Source organism: Hyperolius riggenbachi, chromosome 3, assembly GCF_040937935.1.
Source record: "Hyperolius riggenbachi isolate aHypRig1 chromosome 3, aHypRig1.pri, whole genome shotgun sequence".
Classification (NCBI taxonomy): Eukaryota; Metazoa; Chordata; class Amphibia; order Anura; family Hyperoliidae; genus Hyperolius; species Hyperolius riggenbachi.
The window spans coordinates 225412287-225434065 of record NC_090648.1 but is presented as its reverse complement, the minus strand read 5'-3'; the positions used below and the strand labels follow the sequence as shown (position 1 = coordinate 225434065).

General features: G+C 42.7%; 2 protein-coding genes across 3 annotated transcripts in view; one reads left to right on the top strand and one right to left on the bottom strand.

The window, feature by feature from the left end:
- The window catches only part of ARSA (arylsulfatase A), a 125385-nt gene that overhangs the window by 9096 nt on the left and 94510 nt on the right, over positions 1 to 21779 (top strand). The window contains exon 1 of one of the 2 annotated variants that reach the window (XM_068275867.1): positions 5496 to 5513. The exons of the other annotated variant lie outside the window; for it this stretch is intronic. The gene's annotated coding sequence lies outside the window, so the exon portion shown is untranslated. Of the gene's footprint in view, positions 1 to 5495; positions 5514 to 21779 lie in introns of those variants that run through there. 2 annotated transcript variants of the gene reach the window in all.
- SHANK3 (SH3 and multiple ankyrin repeat domains 3) overlaps positions 1 to 21779 on the bottom strand; it is a 597458-nt gene that overhangs the window by 567403 nt on the left and 8276 nt on the right. The window lies entirely within an intron of this gene.

The following is a 21779-nucleotide window of genomic DNA, read 5'->3' as shown; positions in this document are numbered from 1 at the left end:
AGCTTTATGTGAGAAAGAAAGATCTCCCATGATACATCATTGCTAAATATACACATCATCCTTTTGTGTCCCTGATAGTCAGACATACACCAGTGGAGTGCACAGTATGCCTTTATGGTGGCTCCAAACCAATGAACGCTGATAGACATTCCAAGCAATTATTTATGGCTATTGCAAATTACTGTATTACACAGACTGTTTATCAGCATTCATTGCTTTGGAGCCACCTGGCACACAGGCTCATATTTTCCAGCCTCGATCCACACAGAGTAGTTTGATAATCCACCATCACTCTGCTATTTGTGGTGTTTTCTGAATTGTAAGCCGAGGACCATACAGTCCCAGCTATACACCTTACATGTGAGTTGTGATATTGGTTAAAGACTAATATGACCATTGTAACCTGTGCCTAAGTGGAGTCTGGAACTATAACTGTCATACAACAACAGAGGCCCAAGATCTGTTATGTCTGGCTAACTTCCAGTTGATCTATGATTGGGATCAGTCGGTCTGACATCTGTATATACTCCATTACTCATTTTTTTTTACTCATTACTCCAGTACTCCATTTTTGTGTGGCTACAGCATATGGAAAGCTATACCAGCAGGGTGTGGATCAATATCATAGTACTCGAGACTGCAGCCGCATGTGCTTGTGCTGTTGATAGGTGATCTTTTTAGCTTTTGTCTATATGATATATTGAAATAAAGAATACCGTATGTTTTATATCCTCATGCACTGAAGTGCCAATTATTTCTGTTGTTGGACTTTGTTGTTTATTTGTTGGCATGGTACACGGGGATATTTACTCATATGTATAGTACTATACTGGTATTAGCATACTAATTTTCTCATTTGCCCGTCACCTCTCAAAACTTGAATTTATGAGGTATTGATAATTCTTTTTAGTCCACCTAGTGGACAAATATGGAGCCTGGCATGTAGCGCGGACGTCAGGTAAGTGCTGGGAGGCTGCTGGCTCTAGTGATGGATGTTGGGTGACATCGGCGGTTGCGCATACATTTCCCTGGGGAGTGGGGCAGCACTTCCCTGGTGCTGAAGGACAGCTCCATGGCACAAAACCTCACTCAGCATACAGGAGCATCGCTCAGGTAAATGGCTAGTATTCATGCTCCTAACGCTCGGCCATCGCACGACTGTAGCCAGCAATTGGATTTGCTGGTAATGCTCACGCAATGGCTAGGTGATAAGTAGCTTACAAGCTACAAGCTACTTATAAACTAGAATAGAATATGGCCCATAGTGTCTTTACAATAGCAAACTATTTTGGGTGCCTGGCTTACAATATGAACTAACAAGACTAGTAGCACATATCTAATATTAAAATAAAAAAATAAATACAAAATAGTTACTAGGTTATAGGAGTTGAAATTGTCTCTGCTGTAAAGGAATAGGGACTGGATAGTGTACTGGTTAAGGGCTCTGCCTTTGACACAAGAAACCTGGCTTCAAATCTCAGCTCTTCCTGTTCAGTAAGCCAGCACCTATTCTGCAGGAGACCTGGGGAAAGACTCCCTAACACTGCTACTGCCTATGGAGCGCGTCCTAGTGGCTGCAGCTCTGGCGTTTTAAATCCACTAGGTCTAGGACAAAAGAGTGATATAAATGTTTTATCTTTTTTGTAATTGAAAAAAACTTTCTTTACATCCATACTAGACTTTCATCTTTCAGTGACTACAATTTTTCATTTGCTTTATAGTCAGCAAATCAAGCTTTATTAATGTGAATGTTTTCCAGATTGTGATATTTACACAGGTCAAGAAGGTAATCTAAAGTGCTGTGACTCATGTTGTGACAAGGAATGTATTTATGGCTCAGAAGCAGTAACATCTCTCCAGTATGTGGATTGCAGCACTGAAAGAAGATAAGTGTAATATACTAATCCTAATAAGAAGAAAACAAAAGCAAATCAAAACCGTTAGACCATTACTCCTGCCCTTACAATTACATAATACCTTCAAAAACATGCATAAATCTCTGGTACACAGGCAGTACTCTTTAGGTAAGTAATGCTGGTTCAAGATCACCTAGCACCTAAAGTAAAGATATTAGAGTCCGTCTTCCTCCTACATAGGAGGCTGCTGCCTTGGATATACAAAGACGAAGTGACCGCTACTATATTACAGTAATGCAGAGTGATTGCTGCAAAGATGTGGAGAGACAAACTGTCCCTGCCCATTAAGTTTAGAGATAATTGGTTATCTGGCTGTGATCTGTGCCCAAGTCAGTTTTAAGGACTCTTTGTCCTGTTAGGTTGTTATGGATAGCATCCCAAGGTTAGAAAGGTCTGATTTTAGGTATTATTGTGAGGTTTCAGGTCAGTGATAATATGAGGTTAGGGTTTGGCCAGGGTTAGGGTTAGGTGAATGTATTATTATGGGCTAGATTTAAAGGATACCAGAGCCCAAGCCACAATATGAAAAAGACATAGGGCTTGATTCACAAAACGGTGCTGTCAGCACGGCTTTGCGCGAAAAAACAGTTATCGCGCAGACGCGCGGAAAATTCGTGTTAACACTCAAATGCGCATTTTCACATGCGATAGCCGTTATCACGCGAAATTTTGCTAACAAGACTCAAGCCCATGGTGTGCTGTCAGGAGGGTGTGAGCCCTCTCTTACTGCTCCCTTGTTTGTAACAGGTGTGCCTCCGCCCCCCACCACATATACGCAGTATTTCCTTCCTTCTCCCCCTGTGTCCGCAGCTACGTCATCGCCAGATGGGCATGTCTAGCGATGATGTACCCGTGGGCACAGGGGAGAAGGAAGGAAATACTGCGCATGCACGGCGCAGTATTTCCATAGTGGATGCTGAGTCTGGAAGCCACTAATGGGGTCTAGAACGGGGGAACAGAGGCACACATGCTACAAACAAGGGAGCGGTAAGAGAGGGCTCACACCCTCCTGACAGCATGCCATACCTTTTTCATACTGTGGCTTGGGTCCTTGGGGCTCACAGTGGAGGAGATTGTGCGCAGGCTGAGCACGCATCTCCTGTTGGTAGGCGGAGCGGAGCACTGGGGGGTGGGGGGAGGCAAGCTGCAGGGCCTCACAACTCAGTACACAAGTGATTCGACCCCCCCCCCCTTCTCTCCCCACCAACAGAGTTTTTGTTGGTGAGGTCTGATCGCCCCCCCAGATGTTTGTTGTTTTTTTATAAATATTTATCTCTTTATTTTTTAAATAAATTTGTGTATTTTTTGGGGGGGAAATACTTGAATCCCTGAGTAGTTACAAGGACGAGCACATACCTACAGGTTTGCTGTAGTTTTGTTGTAAAATTGGGACTGCATCGTAGCTTTGTTGTACAGTTAGGATTAGTGCAAATATCATTTATGCACAATTTCATGTAAAAGGCCATTATTACAAGTAATTACGATTTTGAAATTGAATTGATTTCACATAATCCATTTGTATATTTAGCATGTTAGACAGCAGTCATAAATGATTTTTTTTGCATAGATTGTGAAAAAAAGGTTTACACAAATTGGAATAGTAGAAACAATTAAAGAATTTGTTTTACAAAAAAAAAACTTGTAGTTTTTGAGAACATCAATTTCAAATTATTCAAAGAAAAAAATGTTTTTTTAAACTCAGTAAAATGACATTTTGCTGTGGTACACTTTAAGATATACAGAGTTCCAAGTCCTGTATACAGATAGTCCCAGAGATACGATTAACCGAGTACTGAGGCACTCAGTACTCTAGCCAACAATCCTCTGGTGCTGTATTGGCCTGAGGTAGTGGGCTTAGACCCATGAAACGCGTTGCCCGTGCCAATAAATATTATTGACATATGTGACTGTTGTTATTGTGGTAATCCACACATCCCCCCTTTTTCGATTTCAAGTGTTTTTTACCTAGTTTTATACATCTCTGGGCATCTCTTTCTCCCATTGCGCTGTTTACACCCCCCAAAACCTTCCAGTTTGGAGGGGTACTTCCAAAACCCACATGGTGTTGACCAGTGTGGATCAAGCAAGTGTTTCTTCTTCAAGAGAGCGTCCACATCCAGTCCAGTGGACACCCTGAGTGGAGTTGGGTTTAATATCTCCACCTGCTTTAAGTGGTTGGTTGCCCCTTATGCAACCCACTTTTGTGAGTAGTTTTATATTACACTTATTTTATTTCACCTGATCATTACATATTGCGCTATTTGTCTCCCGTTGTCTCTGTTCTTTTGTAAGGTGCCAAAACACCCCATAAGATTATGCTCTTCATAAGGTATTCTTTATCAGGATTACCACTTAACAAATGGTTAGGTGGTACCCCAAACTTTCCAGAACACAGAGGAAACTGTGAGATTCCAGCCCCAAAAGCAAAAACCTGTTCTGCCTGGCTATTTCTTTTCTCCTTGCTTTATCTGATGCAATGTTTTTTGATTCCATCCTCTTGTTGATAATTTATGTATATATCTTTGATCACAGTATTCGTTTTTGTATATTGAAATTGCATACCTCAGAACTTTTTGAGATGAGAAAGAGGGATACTTAAGACACGCCCTGCCACACCCCTCATCACGCCCCATCACACCCCTAGTCAAGCATACCATCAACATGTCGTGAGAAAAATATGTTGTTTTATTATTCAAACTACACTGGTCCTTTCTATCCTGGTTCATTTTCCTTTATATTAATATTTTAAAATTAATATTATATCAATTTAATGGATTCAGAGTCAAACACACACATTTTTTAGTAGATAAATATATATATTTACATAGAAAGTGGGACAAAGTCCTGAAAGAGGGACAATTAGGAGGAAAGAGGGACAGAGGGACAGGGCACCCAAAGAGGGACTGTCCCTCCAAAAGAGGGACAGTTGGGAGCTATGAAATTGTGATTAAAGGGGAACTGAAATAAGAGGTATACAGAGGCTGCCATATTTATTTCCTTTTAATCAATACCAGTTGCCTGGCAGTCCTGCTGGTCTATTTCTCTGCAGTAATATCTGAATAACACCAGTAACAAGCATGCAGATAGTCTTGTCAGATCTGACTTTAAATTCTGAAACACCTGATCTGCTGCATGCTTGTTCAGGGGCTATGGCTAATAGTATTAGAGGCAGAGGATCAGCAGGGCTGCCAGGAATCTGGTATTGCTTAAAAGGAAATAAACATGGCAGCCTCCATATATCTCTCTCTTCAGTTCCCCTTTAAGGACTGCCAGTTGTTTATGGCTGAAGCTTACTTATATATGAAAGAAATGGGAAAGATGTTCAATACCTGGAGAAGAATGGCCACTTTCCAATGTACAGCAGACTTATGAACTAACCTTTTGTGTTTTCTACATTTGGAAAACATTTCTGTACATTTGTTTTATTCATTTTCATTTTAAATAATGGAAGACCACAAATGACTGAGGACTATGTTCACAAGTTGTTGCTGACTACCACACACGATTTATGAATATATATATATTTATTTTGCTGGCAACCATTCATTTATTTCCATTGGCCAGATGCTGCACATTGAATTCATGGCGAATGTCACGGTAAGACTCACAAATTGATTTTCTGATTCCGACATGTCTATCTGTGCAAAGCGTTTTCATCCTTCCCCTAACCTCAGCCATTCAAGAGCTATTTTGAAGGCTATTTCTCCAAAGTGACAGAAGTAAATCCAGTGGTAGTTGTTGTATTTGAAAATCGATAATCTGAAAAAGACATAATTTTCAGGATATTCAAACCGCTGTGTAGAATGGCAGCTGAAATATGGATGCTTCCAGTGGGAATCTGACAAATAAATAGTTGACTCTTCCAGAAGTGGAAAGTATGTCCATGATTTGCTGAAGCCGTAATGGCTGATTCTATCCTATATATTTTTTATCCTGTCATTTTTCATCACATTCCCATGAAATGTAAAAGTACATGGAAAAGGTAACTGATCCAAGCAAACTTAAAGTGTGATAAATGTGTTAAATCTAAAATATGATTGCCATTATTTATTGTTGGAGCCAAGTAAATTAAATATACTGTACATTTAATTCTCTAATTTCTCTTTGATTTATTTCAGTATCTTCATTTGCAACCATTTACTTTTGGTACTCAACCTCCTCTTGTATGTTTTTGGGCTCAATCCAATTCCCTAACTCCAAGTTCTAAAAGCAGGCAACAATAACTTTGCCAGAATTAAAGTTAGTACTCACTCTGGTATTTTTTTTGTATCGTCCTGTGAGTTCTTTACATTCTATCCAATTCCCTTTTCAGGCTGGGAAGCAATTGGCTAGGAACATGTCTAAACTCCTTGACGAACGCTGCAGTGAACTAGCATTACTAAGGAGACCCCCAGGGATCTCTGCTACTCTACTGCTGCATGTCGCTACCCGCCATTCCTTTTCTGGTACCACAGTCCTCGTTCGTTACCGCCCTCACAGCCTGACCCCTTCCGGCAGCTCAACCGGGCAACTATGGTCCTCCCCCCAGCACCAGCAATGTCACAAGTGATGGAGATTTCTTTGTTTTGTAAAGGCCTGATGAAGGATTGAAACTGACCTGAAATTGGCTAGTGTTGTTGCCTAAAAATTTGCCTAAACATTTTGCAATGTGTACATTATCAAAATTGTATGATCTTTGTGAATTATTAAGTTTTCATCTCTGAAAATTCAGTTTTTGATAAAAAGTTTTACCAAAAATGTTTTGTAATTTTGATTTATTAAAGTTGGATACCAAGTTCTTGAATCATCAAATTTTTCGTTGTGGTTTCTCAAAATATTTTATCATCGCAACTTTACATATCTCATCCTGCCCACCTAGTTGCCACCCACACTGCATTTTTATATGCTGTCCACCTTATTACACGCTGTGTTTTGGCAGGGGTTGTGTAAGAACATTGTGGAGCGTCCTGAGGCTGCTCCTTAAGGGGGGGGGGGGGGTTATGATAGGATTACTGCTTTACGTATTTGCATCTGTTGGTGGCAGTAGTTTTCTGCACTGTGGTATTACCTCTGTTCACCAGCAGGTGGCACTTTGCACCTCACAGAATTTTTTTTGCCTGCAATTTTCCAGTTTACTTGCAGTTGGCTCTCTGTTCAAGGATGGCGGTACTTTCAGTGTTTACCAGCAGAAGGCCCTCATGCAACTCATCCTGGACAATTATCCACCATGGCCTCATCTGTTGAATTTGCATTTAAGGACTTCACCCATCTCAGAACCTTGCCAGAACCTCAGTTCAGCTTGCCTGTCCTGATCACTGTGTTCTATGCTCCTTGCTCTGAATAGCTTTGTTCTGAACGGACCTCTTGGCTAATGTTGCCTGTTGGATCATGACACTGATTTTGCTTTGCCCCTGTCTGCTATTCTGCCTTATCTGTATTTCTGATCTGACCTCATGGCTCTGTTCTTTGCTTGACTCTGATTTGCAAGCTAGGATCTCTGTCTCTTATGTAGGTTTTATTATGGGGATTTGCCAATGCTCATTTGTATATATTTGACAATACCATATTTTTTTGGACAAAAAGACGCTCTACGCTATAAGATGCACCGAAGTGTAGAGGACAAAAAACAGGCCCCAATTACAGAGCCACGGTCCCGCCTGTGGGACCATCGGCTCCAATCAAGAATGGGAGCAGTGGGTGGCTGTGATCTGCGGATCTAGGCTGCACCCCTGCATGATTGGTAGATGGGTTGCCGAAGCCTGCTGAAGACTACAAGAGAACATGGGGAAAGAGGACACAGGGGACAGAGGACACAGGGGAAAAGAAGACACATGAAGACAGCCGACACCCGAATATGTGTTATTCAGAGTATAAGACAAACCTACGTTTCCACCAGTCTTGGGGAAGAAACAGTGAGTCTTATATTCTAAAAAATACAGTAAATATTTTATTTATTCACATTCATGGTTTCCTTCTCAGGTTTTGCAGCAATTTGTGGTCTTTTGTTCTGCTGCTGAGCCCAGCCGTAACTACACAATTGTTTATTGTTTCACTATTTTGTGTACCCTTGTGATGTCGTTGTGCTGTATTGCTAGACTTTGTATTGTCTCTCCTATCTATTGTAAAGTGTTGCATAATATGCTAGCACTTTATAAATAAAGTTTAATAACAACAATAATAATAATAACTTTAGTTCCTTGAAAAATTACCTTTCATGAGTGCAACTTCCCTTTGCTTCCAAACTTTTACACAAAAACACATTCTGCTTCTTAATGCAAGGATGTAACGCAAAAAGCAAAGTGCACAAACACAGCTATAGTCATCTATCTTATAATAGGAAATAACGTAATGAAGATGTTTACTGAAGGTCTAAGTAAGACCAGGAGGACAGCCTATGGGTACATTCACTACAGAACAAGACGTTATTGTGAATATTTAAGAGGAAAAAAGGCGTAATGTATTGATTTTTGTATAAGTCTAGGACAGAATGGACAAGCATTAGACAGAGAATAGAGCAAATTTCAAAATGTTTTGGTTCTTACTTGAAGAGGAAATAGGGACAGATCACATAACGCAGCACGTGTTCTGTGGCATCTGTCAGAAGTGGTTTTTCCTTTTCCTTTGGCGAGATTTATTTTAACTTACTTTTTTGTCTCTGAAACAGGAAGTGGGGGAAAATGTTCCTAATGACAACACAGTTAGTAATAAAAGCCTGAAACTCTATCCAAAACTAAACATTGATTTCCTGTGACTTCTACTATAACTTGAAATTTATCTCTAGCAATGAAAATAATTAAATTAGAAATACAGAGTAGACCTGATCTGCATGGAAAATGCATTCAGAAGCACATGGCTGATTTACTGGTGTTCAGTTTATATTTGTCTAATTGGCTTGCAAAATCATGATGATAGTTTTGTTGGAAAATTACAAAGCAGAAATATTTTTTAGAGTTATCATTTAGAGTATTTGTCACGAGGGAAAAAAACAATATGGTTCTTTTAAATCTAGGCATACACTGTTTGATTTTGTTAATGGATTATTATTTAGTACCATATGTACTCGGATATAAGTCGACTGCATGTATAAGTCGAAGCCAAAATTTGACCCCCTTAAGTTGGATTTTTTTAAAGGTTCAAGTATAAGTCGGCCCAGGAACGTTAAAGTCTGCAAGTGAGGACCATGAGAGTTACTGACTCTGCACTTGTAGACCAGGAGGAGTTATTAGCTACACTTGGAAACCAGGAAGGGTTAACGTCTGTATTGCATGTTCTGCCGCCATTAACCCCTCCTGGTCCCGAAGTGCAGCTAATAACCCCCTCCTGGTCCCCAAGTGAAGACATTAACACCTTCTAGTCCCTAATTGCAGCCAGCAGCTGTCCAGTATTACCCCCTTCCCTAGAGGCTGGAGATGTGCCTGTACAGCCTCAGTCCTGTACTGTGACCCAAGCGATGCTGCTCCCTAAGGCCAGAGCTCATGACATGACAGCTGGCATCATTTTTTTCAGATTAGCATACCCCTTTGTGTTTTTTTTCAGTGGGGCTGGCTCCTAAATATTTACTTTTGGCAAACTTACTGCCGGCTCCATTTTCTCTCCCATTCTCACCCACTTCTAGACAGTTTTTCCCTTACAAAATCTGTCCCCCCACAACTGTAAGGACTCCTGCCTCCGTCCATTGCTGCTAACCCTCGCTCCCCATTTGCCGTCAATGCGGTGCTGCAGAGATACAGTTAGGAAATTTAGGTATGACTCAAATATAAGACGGCCCCTATGTATTGCCTTAGTGAGCCAGACCTAAATGTCTTGGCTTATAGCCCAGTATATACGGTATTTATATAGCACCGACATCTTCTGCAGCACTCTACAGAGTATATTGTCTTGTCACTAACTGCCCCTTAGAGGAGCTGACAAACTAATCCTTACCATAGTCATACAGTATGCCCATTGTAGTCTATGGCCAATTTAGGGGGAAGCCAATTAACTTATCTGTATGTTTTTGGGATGCGGGAGGAAGTCAGAGTGCATAGAGGAAACCCACACAAACTCAGATAGTGCCCTGGCTGGGATGCGAACCCAGCGCTGCAAGGCAAGAGTGCTATCCACTATGCCACTGTGCGATGATAAAAACATTGAAACCAATTCATATAAAGATGTACAGAGGCGCCAAAAGAGTAAAATATATATAAAAAATTTTAAAATATTCAGGTGGCGGTGGTGGACCTACCACACCAAAACAGACATGATGCTGTTGCTTGAGATTCAAACCATTTATTCATATACTCCTAAAACACACTGCAACCCGTTTCATGGGCACAATCCCGCTTCATCAGGCAATCAACAAGACAGAGTATCACACAGCTTAGGGTCCAATAGCAGCTTGGCACCTCTGTGACAAACCCTCTTTTCTCCCATCTACAGAGAGCGACATCTTATTCCTGAGTAGGGACAGGCTTAATCTCCCTACCTGCCTACACAGTGGTTGCCTAAATGGTAACCCTTGTTTGTGAGTATAATACTTACATTTCATATTTCCTCCCTGTTCCAATACATACTACACTATATTGGGCTCTCGGTTTTCTGCTTTATATTGAAACCAATTCAACTCTATTAGTAATTTAAGCCCACCTCAGTCATGCTTTGATCATGCTATTGACTAAACATTGATTGGGAAAGGTCATACTCTAGGCATATTGATGTGTCGGGAGCATGGTGAGGATGCAGTCAGAGTGGTATCAGAGTGAGGCATTATTAGATTTGTACTTTATTGAGCAGTTCAGATCTTGCAACTGCAGTGATGTGAGTTATATTAGATATGCTGAGTGAGTTAAATTAGGTATGCTGAGATCCAATCCCACACTGAGAGAGACAAGATGGCAAATGATCAATATCCAGTGGGTATAAAATCATTTACCACAAAGCATAGCTGTGTCACACACAAGTAAAATAAAGTTAGGATTGATATGCACACTTCATAGCTTTTATAAGAAAGTGCATTAAAAATATATACACGATTTTGCCACACATACAAGATGGGCCAAATGGCATAGATTACATCAAGTAATATTTATCATAAGCAAACGGTATGCCTCTTCAACAGCTGCTAAGCGCATACGCTACATAAAAAAATCATACAGAGTTCTGAATGAAATAACAATAATGCAACACAAACAAGAATGTCAGTCCTTCCAATGAGAGAGGAAATGTGAAAATGGTGGGACAAACAAAACCACAAAGTTGTACGCATACACAGTGAGTGTAGAGGAGTGTCACCCGCAAGCAAGTTACAAAGTCCTGTTACCCCAGATAATGTTGTTTTGAAGCACAGGTCTTTTTTCATCAGCAGAGGCAGCAATGCAGAACAGCAACTTATAGCAGGAAAAGAGCACTGTGGAGGGGATGATCCGTGTTTTCTAGTGTGTCACACAGAAAAATAGTAACCACACTTTTATGTATCAATTCCTAACATGCTTTGAGGGCTGGAGACCAGGATCATGCTGAATGAGTCATCCAAAAGGTCAGGCTGAATTTCACAATGGTTTGCAGGATGCAACTGATGGAGCTAAACTCCATGGATGGTAACCCTTCACCACATCAGTTGTACGGGATTGTGAAAAGAATACCTTATGGCAATCTGTGGTATTTGGCAGTCATCTATGGAGTACAGCCTGGGCTTTTTAGTCTTACAATTGGGTGAGAATTTCAGTTGGACTACAGTAATGACTCACTCAGCATTATTGAGGTCTCTAGCACTGAGAGACATAAACGTGTGGTTGCCCATGTTTGTAACACAACTACACACTGAAACTCTGCCTAACAAAACACGAATGCTATGCTAAGCAAAGAATCTGTTTAGACATGACCATTACCAACAAGGGTGTAACTGGTCCCCCCTGCAAAAATTTGTATGCCCCACCCCCCAAGGTGCTGAAGCAGGAGAGCTCACCGCTGGATGTCCCTAGTACAGATAGCCTGGTATAAGTGCCCCCAGAAAAGCCAGGTAGAGGTGACTATCCCCAGTATAGCCAGGTATAGGTGCCCTCAGTATAGCTAGGTATAGGTCCCCTCAGTATAGCTAGGTATAGGTGCCCTCATTATAGCTAGGTATAGGTGCCCTCATTATAGCTAGGTATAGGTGCCCTCAGTATAACTAGGTATATGTGCCCTCAGTATAGCTAGGTATAGGTCCCCTCAGTATAGCAAGGTATAGGTGTCCTCAGTATAGCTAGGTATAGGTGCCCTCAGTGTAGCTAGGTACAGGTGCCCTCAGTATAGCCAGGTATAGGTGCCCTCAGCATAGCTAGGTATAGGTCCCCTCAGTATAGCAAGGTATAGGTGCCCTCAGTATAGCTAGGTATAGGTGTCCTCAGTATAGCTAGGTATAGGTGCCCTCAGTATAGCTAGGTACAGATGCCCTCAGTATAGCTAGGTATAGGTGCCCTCAGTATAGCTAGGTATAGGTCCCTTCAGTATAGCTAGGTATAGTTGCCCTCAGTATAGCTATGTATAGGTGCCCTCAGTATAGCTAGGTGTAGGTGCCCTCAGTATAGCTAGGTATAAGTGCCCTCAGTATAGCTAGGTATAGGTCCCCTCAGTATAGCTAGGTATAGGTGCCCTCAGTATAGCTAGGTATAGGTGCACTCAGTATAGCTAGGTAAAGGTGCCCTCAGTCATGGGCGTCCGCACATACGGCAAAACCGGGCATCTGCCCGAGCCTGGCTGCCCGCTGCCCCCCCTGGCCGCGTGCCCGTGCAGCCAGAAGGAGGGGAGCAGCGCAGAGAAGAGAGAGAGCTATGGGCACAGTGGGGAAGGGCGGACGTCCCCCCCCCTTCCCTCACCTTAGGGGGCTCTCTCTCCCTCGCTGTCCCCTCCGGAATGAAGTGTGCAGCGGCTGGGCAGCGGGCGGAACTTACCTCGTCTCGCTCCTGCGCCGGAAGTTCTGGTGCCGCACTCTGGTCTGGATCAGACCAGAGTAGTGGCTAATCCATCCGGCGCGTGCGACGAGAGGAGGTAAGTTCCGTCCGCTGCCCAGCCGCTGCACACTTCATTCCGGACTCCGGAGGGGAGAGCGAGAGAGGGAGGGAGAGCCCCCTAAGGTGAGTGCCCATAGCTCTCCCTCTTCTCTGCGCTGCTCCCCTCCTGCTGGGGCACACATGGCCACTTTTTCTGGGGACATATACCCCTGGCTACATATACTGGGACATATACACCTGCCTACATATACTGGGACATATACCCCTGCCTACATATACTGGGACATATCCCCCTGGCTACATATACTGGGACATATACCCCTGCCTACATATACTGGGACATATATCCCTGGCTACATATACTGGGACATATCCCCCTGGCTACATATACTGGGACATATACCCCTGCCTACATATACTGGGACATATACCCCTGCCTACATATACTTGGACATATCCCCCTGGCTACATATACTGGGACATATCCCCCTGGCTACATATACTGGGACATATACCCCTGCCTACATATACTGGGACATATACCCCTGCCTACATATACTGGGACATATACCCCTGCCTACATATACTGGGACATATCCTCCTGGCTACTTTTTCTGGGGACATATACCCCTGCCTACATATAGTGGGACATTTCCCCCTGGCTACATATACTGGGACATGTACCCCTGCCTACATATACTGGGACATATACCCCTGCCTACATATCAGGGCTGTGGAGTCGGAGTCGGAGTCGTGGAGTCGGAGTCGTGGAGTCGGGCAATTTTGGGTGCCTGGAGTCGGAGTCGGGAAAAAATGCACCGACTCCGACTCCTAATGAATTTGTAACTGTAATTAAAATAGAAAATATGTTAAAATGTTCTATTTCTCAGAAAATAGTCATTAAAAATAATGTATATATACAGTATATATACAGTAATAGCTGTGCTTAGTCCACAAAAATGAAATAAACCAATCAAAATTAGTTACTTGTGCTGCTTCAATAAAGCAGTCCCCGTATTTTTAAGGTCAGATATACATATCTGATTGTGACTGTATATATGATGTGTACACAGGAATCTCTAATATATACTAAATAACATCTATGCTGTAAGAATAAAGCCTGATGTGTAGCTGTGTCACTAATAGAGATGGTCAATGAGATGGAAATAATTCTGCATTGATGCTGATTTATGCAAATGTATGCACTCCCTTTGCTGATGAAATCAAATAATGTGATATGTTATTAAAATTTAGTTTGGTCACTACAAATTAAAGGGTAACTGAGACGGATGAAAAGTAAAGTTTTATACATACCTGGGGCTTCCTCCAGCCCCCTTCAGGCTAATCAGTCCCTCGCTGTCCTCCACCACCCGGATCTTCTGCTATGAGTCCTGGTAATTCAGCCAGTCAGCGCTGTCCGGACGCATGCCGCTCCCACAGCCAGGAACATTCTGCACCTGCGCAATAGTGCTGCACAGGTGTAGTATGCTCCTGGCGGCGGAGTGTGTGCATGCGCACTACGCCTGACTGGCTCAAGTACCTGGACTCATAGCAGAAGATCCAGGTGGTGGAGGAGGACAACAAGGGACTGATTATCCTGAAGGCGGCTGGAGGAAGCCCCAGGTATGTATAAAACTTTAATTTCATCTGTCTCAGGTTTACTTTGTTACACAGTAGTACTATACTCTACATATGCACTCCCCACAGAGCTGCAGGGAATCCACTGAGAATGCTGTGCACATTGAACACAGAGGTGTTGTCTGTTTACAATCTCCTCATTCCCCTGCAGAGTACCTGCACATCACCCTTACATGTACCCACACTTACATTGCCTAGGGCCTGATAGATGTTCTTTGTTCCGGTTTGTACCTTTTACAAGTACTCTTACCAAGGACTAGTTTTAGTCTAAAGGGAATAAATATAGTAGTCTACATATCCTTCTCACTTCAGTTGTCTTGTAAAATTCCTAAGCGTTGGCAGTTAAGAGACAAATTTCATGTTACATACTTTTAATCAACAAAATTGTAATATGCAAATTAGAGGAGTCGGAGTCGTGGAGTCGGAGTCGGAGTCGGTGGAATCCTAAACTGAGGAGTCGGAGTCGGAGTCGGTGGATTTTTGGACCGACTCCACAGCCCTGCTACATATACTGGGACATATCCCCCTGGCTACATATACTGGGACATATACCCCTGCCTACATATACTGGGACATATACCCCCTGCCTACATATACTGGGACATATCCCCCTGGCTACATATACTGGGACATATACCCCTGCCTACATATACTAGGACATATACCCCTGCCTACATATACTAGGACATATACCCCTGCCTACATATACTGGGACATATTCCCCTGGCTACATATACTAGGAAATATCCCCCTGGTTACATATACTGGGACATATACCCCCTGCCTACATATACTGGGACATATACCCCCTGCCTACATATACTGGGACATATCCCCCTGGCTACATATACTGGGACATATACCCCTGCCTACAAATACTGGGACATATACCCCTGCCTACATATACTGGGACATATACCCCTGCCTACATATACTGGGACATATACCCCCTGCCTACATATACTGGGACATATCCCCCTGGCTACATATACTGGGACATATACCCCTGCCTACATATACTAGGACATATACCCCTGCCTACATATACTAGGACATATACCCCTGCCTACATATACTAGGACATACAGTGGAGGAAATGATTATTTGACCCCTCACTGATTTTGTAAGTTTGTCCAATGACAGAGAAATGAAAAGTCTCAGAACAGTATCGTTTCAATGGTAGGTTTATTTTAACAGTGGCAGATAGCACATCAAAAGGAAAATCGAAAAAATAACCTTAAATAAAAGATAGCAACTGATTTGCATTTCATTGAGTGAAATAAGTTTTTGAACCCCTACCAACCATTAAGAGTTCTGGCTCCCACAGAGTGGTTAGACACTTCTACTCAATTAGTCACCCTTATTAAGGACACCTGTCTTAACTAGTCACCTGTATAAAAGACACCTGTCCACAGAATCAATCAATCAAGCAGACTCCAAACTCTCCAACATGGGAAAGACCAAAGAGCTGTCCAAGGATGTCAGAGACAAAATTGTAGACCTGCACAAGGCTGGAATGGGCTACAAAACCATTAGCAAGAAGCTGGGAGAGAAGGTGACAACTGTTGGTGCGATTGTTCGAAAATGGAAGGAGCACAAAATGACCATCAATCGACCTCGCTCTGGGGCTCTACGCAAGATCTTACCTCGTGGGGTGTCAATGGTTCTGAGAAAGGTTAAAAAGCATCCTAGAACTACACGGGAGGAGTTAGTGAATGACCTCAAATTAGCAGGGACCACAGTCACCAAGAAAACCATTGGAAACACATTACGCCGCAATGGATTAAAATCCTGCAGGGCTCGCAAGGTCCCCCTGCTCAAGAAGGCACATGTGCAGGCCCGTCTGAAGTTTGCCAATGAACACCTGAATGATTCTGTGAGTGACTGGGAGAAGGTGCTGTGGTCTGATGAGACCAAAATAGAGCTCTTTGGCATTAACTCAACTCGCTGTGTTTGGAGGAAGAAAAATGCTGCCTATGACCCCCAAAACACCGTCCCCACCGTCAAGCATGGGGGTGGAAACATTTTGCTTTGGGGGTGTTTTTCTGCTAAGGGCACAGGACAACTTAATCGCATTAACAGGAAAATGGACGGAGCCATGTATCGTGAAATCCTGAACGACAACCTCCTTCCCTCTGCCAGGAAACTGAAAATGGGTCGTGGATGGGTGTTCCAGCACGACAATGACCCAAAACATACAGCAAAGGCAACAAAGGAGTGGCTCAAGAAGAAGCACATTAAGGTCATGGAGTGGCCTAGTCAGTCTCCGAACCTTAATCCAATAGAAAACCTATGGAGGGAGCTCAAGCTCAGAGTTGCACAGAGACAGCCTCGAAACCTTAGGGATTTAGAGATGATCTGCAAAGAGTGGACCAACATTCCTCCTAAAATGTGTGCAAACTTGGTCATCAATTACAAGAAACCTTTGACCTCTGTGCTTGCAAACAAGGGTTTTTCCACTAAGTATTAAGTCTTTTATTGTTAGAGGGTTCAAAAACTTATTTCACTCAATGAAATGCAAATCAGTTGCTATCTTTTATTTAAGGTTATTTTTTCGATTTTCCTTTTGATGTGCTATCTGCCACTGTTAAAATAAACCTACCATTGAAATGATACTGTTCTGAGACTTTTCATTTCTTTGTCATTGGACAAACTTACAAAATCAGTGAGGGGTCAAATAATTATTTCCTCCACTGTATACCCCTGCCTACATATACTGGGACATATTCCCCTGGCTACATATACTAGGAAATATCCCCCTGGCTACATATACTGGGACATATACCCCCTGCCTACATATACTGGGACATATACCCCCTGCCTACATATACTGGGACATATCCCCCTGGCTACATATACTGGGACATATACCCCTGCCTACAAATACTGGGACATATACCCCTGCCTACATATACTGGGACATATACCCCTGCCTACATATACTGGGGACATATACCCCTGCCTACATATACTGGGACATATCCCCCTGGCTACATATACTGGGACATATACCCCTGCCTACATATACTGGGCACATATACCCCTGGCTACCTGTTCTGGGGACATCTCTACCCCTGGCTACCAGCTCTGGGGACATCTATACCGCTGGCCACCTATTCTGGGGACACCTATAGACCTGGGGCTACCTATTTTTGGGGAACCACTGCTGTCAGATTGAGTGTATTTTGGGGAACTGCTGCCAGGTGAGAGGTGTCTACATATTAAGGGGGCATTCTGCCTATTTATGTGAAAAGCTGTCTATTTATGTGCCTCATGACTGCTGAATTTGTCTTGTTGCGGGCCTCATGGTTACTGACTTTGTTTTGTTGGGGGCCTCATGATTTGTTGGGGGCCTCAAGATTGCTGAATTTGTCTTGTTGGGGGCCTCACGATTGCTGAATTTGTCTTGTTGGGGGCCTCATGATTGCTGAATTTGTCTTGTTGGGGGCCTCATGATTGCTGAGTTGGTCATGTTGGGGGCCTCATGATTGCTGAATTTGTCTTGATGGGGGGGGGCTCATGATTGCTGAATTTGTCTTGTTGGGGGTCACATGATTGCTAACTGCGAGACTATGGAAAAAGCTGAATCATCATCATATGAGACAATAGCATTAAACCTACTTTTTACGCTTTTTAAAACAGAAAATGAAACTGGGAGGTTCTAAAAAAAATGAATAATTTTTTCAGGAGTACGATGGATGAAATTGTTTATCTTCACAGTTTATTTTCAACTTAATTTTCCATAATGTTCATGTATGAGTTAAAACGTTTGTATTTAGTTTAAATTGCTGTTGGCACTTTGTGATAGGAAAGTGACTTTGCAGTTTGGACACTCGACCTCCAAAAGGTTCGCCACCACTGTCCTAATCTAATGTCCCACCATTGCTTAGTTCATGTAAACTTGTCTCCACCCACGACCACACCCACATTCTGGTTCATGACCACACCCATTGTTCGGCGCGGCGCGGGTAGCGCGCCGCATGACGTAGCTCCACACAACACCAACCCAGATTTGCAGCGTGCCGCCCCGCTTTTTGCTCCCCACTTTTTGCCCCCCCCTGGAAAATTTTCTGCGGACGCCCATGCCCTCAGTATAGCTAGGTATAGGTCTCCTCAGTATAGCTAGGCATAGATGCCCTCAGTATAGCTAAGTATAGGTCCCCTCAGTATAACTAGGTATAGGTCAACTCAGTATAGCTAGGTATAGGTGCCCTCAGTACAGCTAGGTATAGGTCTCCTCAGTATAGCTAGGCATAGATGCCCTCAGTATAGCTAGGTATAGTTGCCCTAAGTATAGCTAGGTATAGGTCTCCTCAGTATAGCTGGGCATAGGTGCCCTCAGTATAGGTCCCCTCAGTATAGCTAGGTATAGGTCCCCTCAGTATAACTATGTATAGGTCCCCTCAGTATAGCTAGGTATAGTTGCCCTCAGTATAGCTAGGTATAGGTCTCCTCAGTATAGCTAGGCATAGGTGCCCTCAGTATAGGTCACCTCAGCATAGCTAGCTAATTTCTAATTCCTTATTGGTGGCTGTGGAAGGTGAGGAGGTGGGAATGGTTGCCATGCAACATAGGAAGGAAGGTTTTCCAAGAAGGTATTGTTCTAGCAAGGTCACCAAATGGACGGTGTACACATTTTGTAGCAAATTTGGGACCAGTGTTAAAAAAACCATCCTCGCATACATTAACTATGACCCCGCAGAGGCTTTGCCTTCTGTTGCTGACAAGTCCTGCAAAAATTGCTGGCGGCAAAGCTGGGAAACGCAAGGTAAACTCCCAATCAGCCATCGAGGGCTGCGCACATGCACGGTAGTTTTCGTTTTGGTAAATGTGAGATCACCATTTTTAGACAATCGCCCCTTTTATTAGTGAATTACCCTCCTCGTCTTCATTTCTTCCTGAAAGCAGAAAACGTAGAGATCTGTCATTTTTTCCCTGTGCTATAACAATACTTGTGGGCTGAAGGTGGTTCCAACCTTCTACAAAATCACCAGATCAGCAGACTTTACAGGATAAAAATACTGCTCTGACTAATAATTGCACAGTGCTAGCCTGCATTGTAAAAATATTTGAGCAGTATTTGAATGAACTTTACCCAGCATTCAATGGGGCTTCTATGTCTAACTGCAGCACCTGCAACAATTTCCCCTTATGTCAAACACAACTGTATTGTCTGAATGATAACCACAATTACCAGTTTAAAATCTTTACTCTGTTTATTCCCCCAAAGCATAAATATGTCAAAACAGCCACATAGACTGAAATAGTTGCAAATGCAAATACATCTGAATAATGTCATATAAAAACATGATCGCGAGACACAAGACAATAAACAAGAAGGCTGGAAAATAAGACAATCATTGTCTGCGCAGCCCACTACTTGATTCCCACCACTGTGTTCACTCACAAAAGAGGGGAAGCCAAAGCTGGAACAAGTCATTCTGACTCAGACATTGTAAAACGTACCCATTATAAAATCGACAACATTTACATGTTAAAGATCAATTAACTGGGGCAAGTTAGAAATGAAAAGCTAAAATTTAAATGAGCACTACAGGCTATGCTACTCTTTATTTCTTTACTCATTTTTTTAGTGTAATTCCTCTAGTGACAGTTGCAGATTATTTTAGCTGACCCCACACTGCAGCAGAAGCATGCACCCATCACATAAGGCTGGAGAGAGCAAGGCATTACCATCCTCCCCCACTGCCAATTCTTCACATATTGCTGCTGCTGAGGCTTAATTGCACACATTGATCACGCGTGTAAAACCTCCGCTACCAGCACTTCAATAACCACTCCCCAAGGGGTGAACTACCATTTTGCACAGACTACAAATAAAAGCACATTAAATGTAAGGAGGGGTGAGGCAAAGTAGTTAGCCACTGTGATTACAGAAATAGAGGAAAACACCAACGGGAGACAAATGAGGATGATCTGTAAAACCAAAACAAAGGGCAGCATCATCTGAGGCTGGTGAGAGCAACCATTTCCATGTCTAAACAAACTCTGCAGACAGGATGTAGTCATGTGACAAGAAAGGATAAAACAGCGCATTCAAATCACACATAGTTCTTTTTCATTGAATGAGTCTCATGAACAATTGCTGGGCAAAAAAAAAATCCATAATAACATTCAAATCAATGCCCTCACTCATATTTACAATTGTATGAAGATAATTAAAGTAATGATTCTTGCTACAGATAAAAGACAATAATTTATGTACAATTTTAAATAATAAGCGCCAGTTAAATGACTGCACGAGATGTACTTTTAGGACTTGCCTAGAGGCAAGATTTCCATCACTTGCAGAAGCAATAGCTATAGCAGAAGTCCATAATATCAGCTATAGCTACTGCTTCTGCAAGAGGTGAAAATCTTGGCCATCTACCAAACTCAGGAACACTGTTGCGTTGTGGCCCTAGTAAAATAGCTAGATATAAACCCCCAGTATAGGTAGCCAGGCATGGCCCCCCTGTATAGGTAGCCAGATGTGACCTCCATTATAGGTAGCCAGAGAAATTACCAGTATTAGGCAGACAGCCACAGGAGCCCCAATTATAGGCAGCCAGATGTGCCCCCCCCCCCCAGTATAAGTAGCCAGATGTGGCATACAGTATAGGTAGCCAGGGAGCTCAGGTTTTAAGTAGCTCCCCAATGCGGAGTGTGTACCACAGTAAAGGGGTGAAGTGGATCACCTCTTCAAAAATCAGCACCAAATGCATGTGATGCATCTTCCTGCTAGGCGTCCTGGCTTCCATGACTGCAGCAGCAACTGTCATCATGTAACCCACTGGTGCCAGTGGAACAAAGGAGAAATAAATATATATATGTACCGGCCACTTTCCAGTAGGCCAACTCTGAAGGGGGATGACACAGCACATAAAAATGGAATTATTATAGGAGGCACTATAACGGGGGCACTGTAGATAAAGGCACTGCTATAACTTGATAACTTGGGGGGCACCATAATTTGAGGGCACTAAAATGTGGTGGGGAGGGAAAGGCACTATAACTGTGAGTACTGCAGCTGAGAATGCTGTAACTTAGGGCACTGTAACAGTAGGCACTGTAGTTGGGAGAATCATAACTGAAGGCACTGTAACTGGGGGCACTAAGGTCTATGAATAGGGAGTGCTGTATTGGAGGGTCACTATAATGAGGGTTCAGTAATACAGAATGCTAAACAATTAGGCTGCACAGCATATTAGATTTTTGTGCAAAATATTGCCGTACATAGTTTAAACATAGGTTGTATTTTTGCCACACCCAAAAG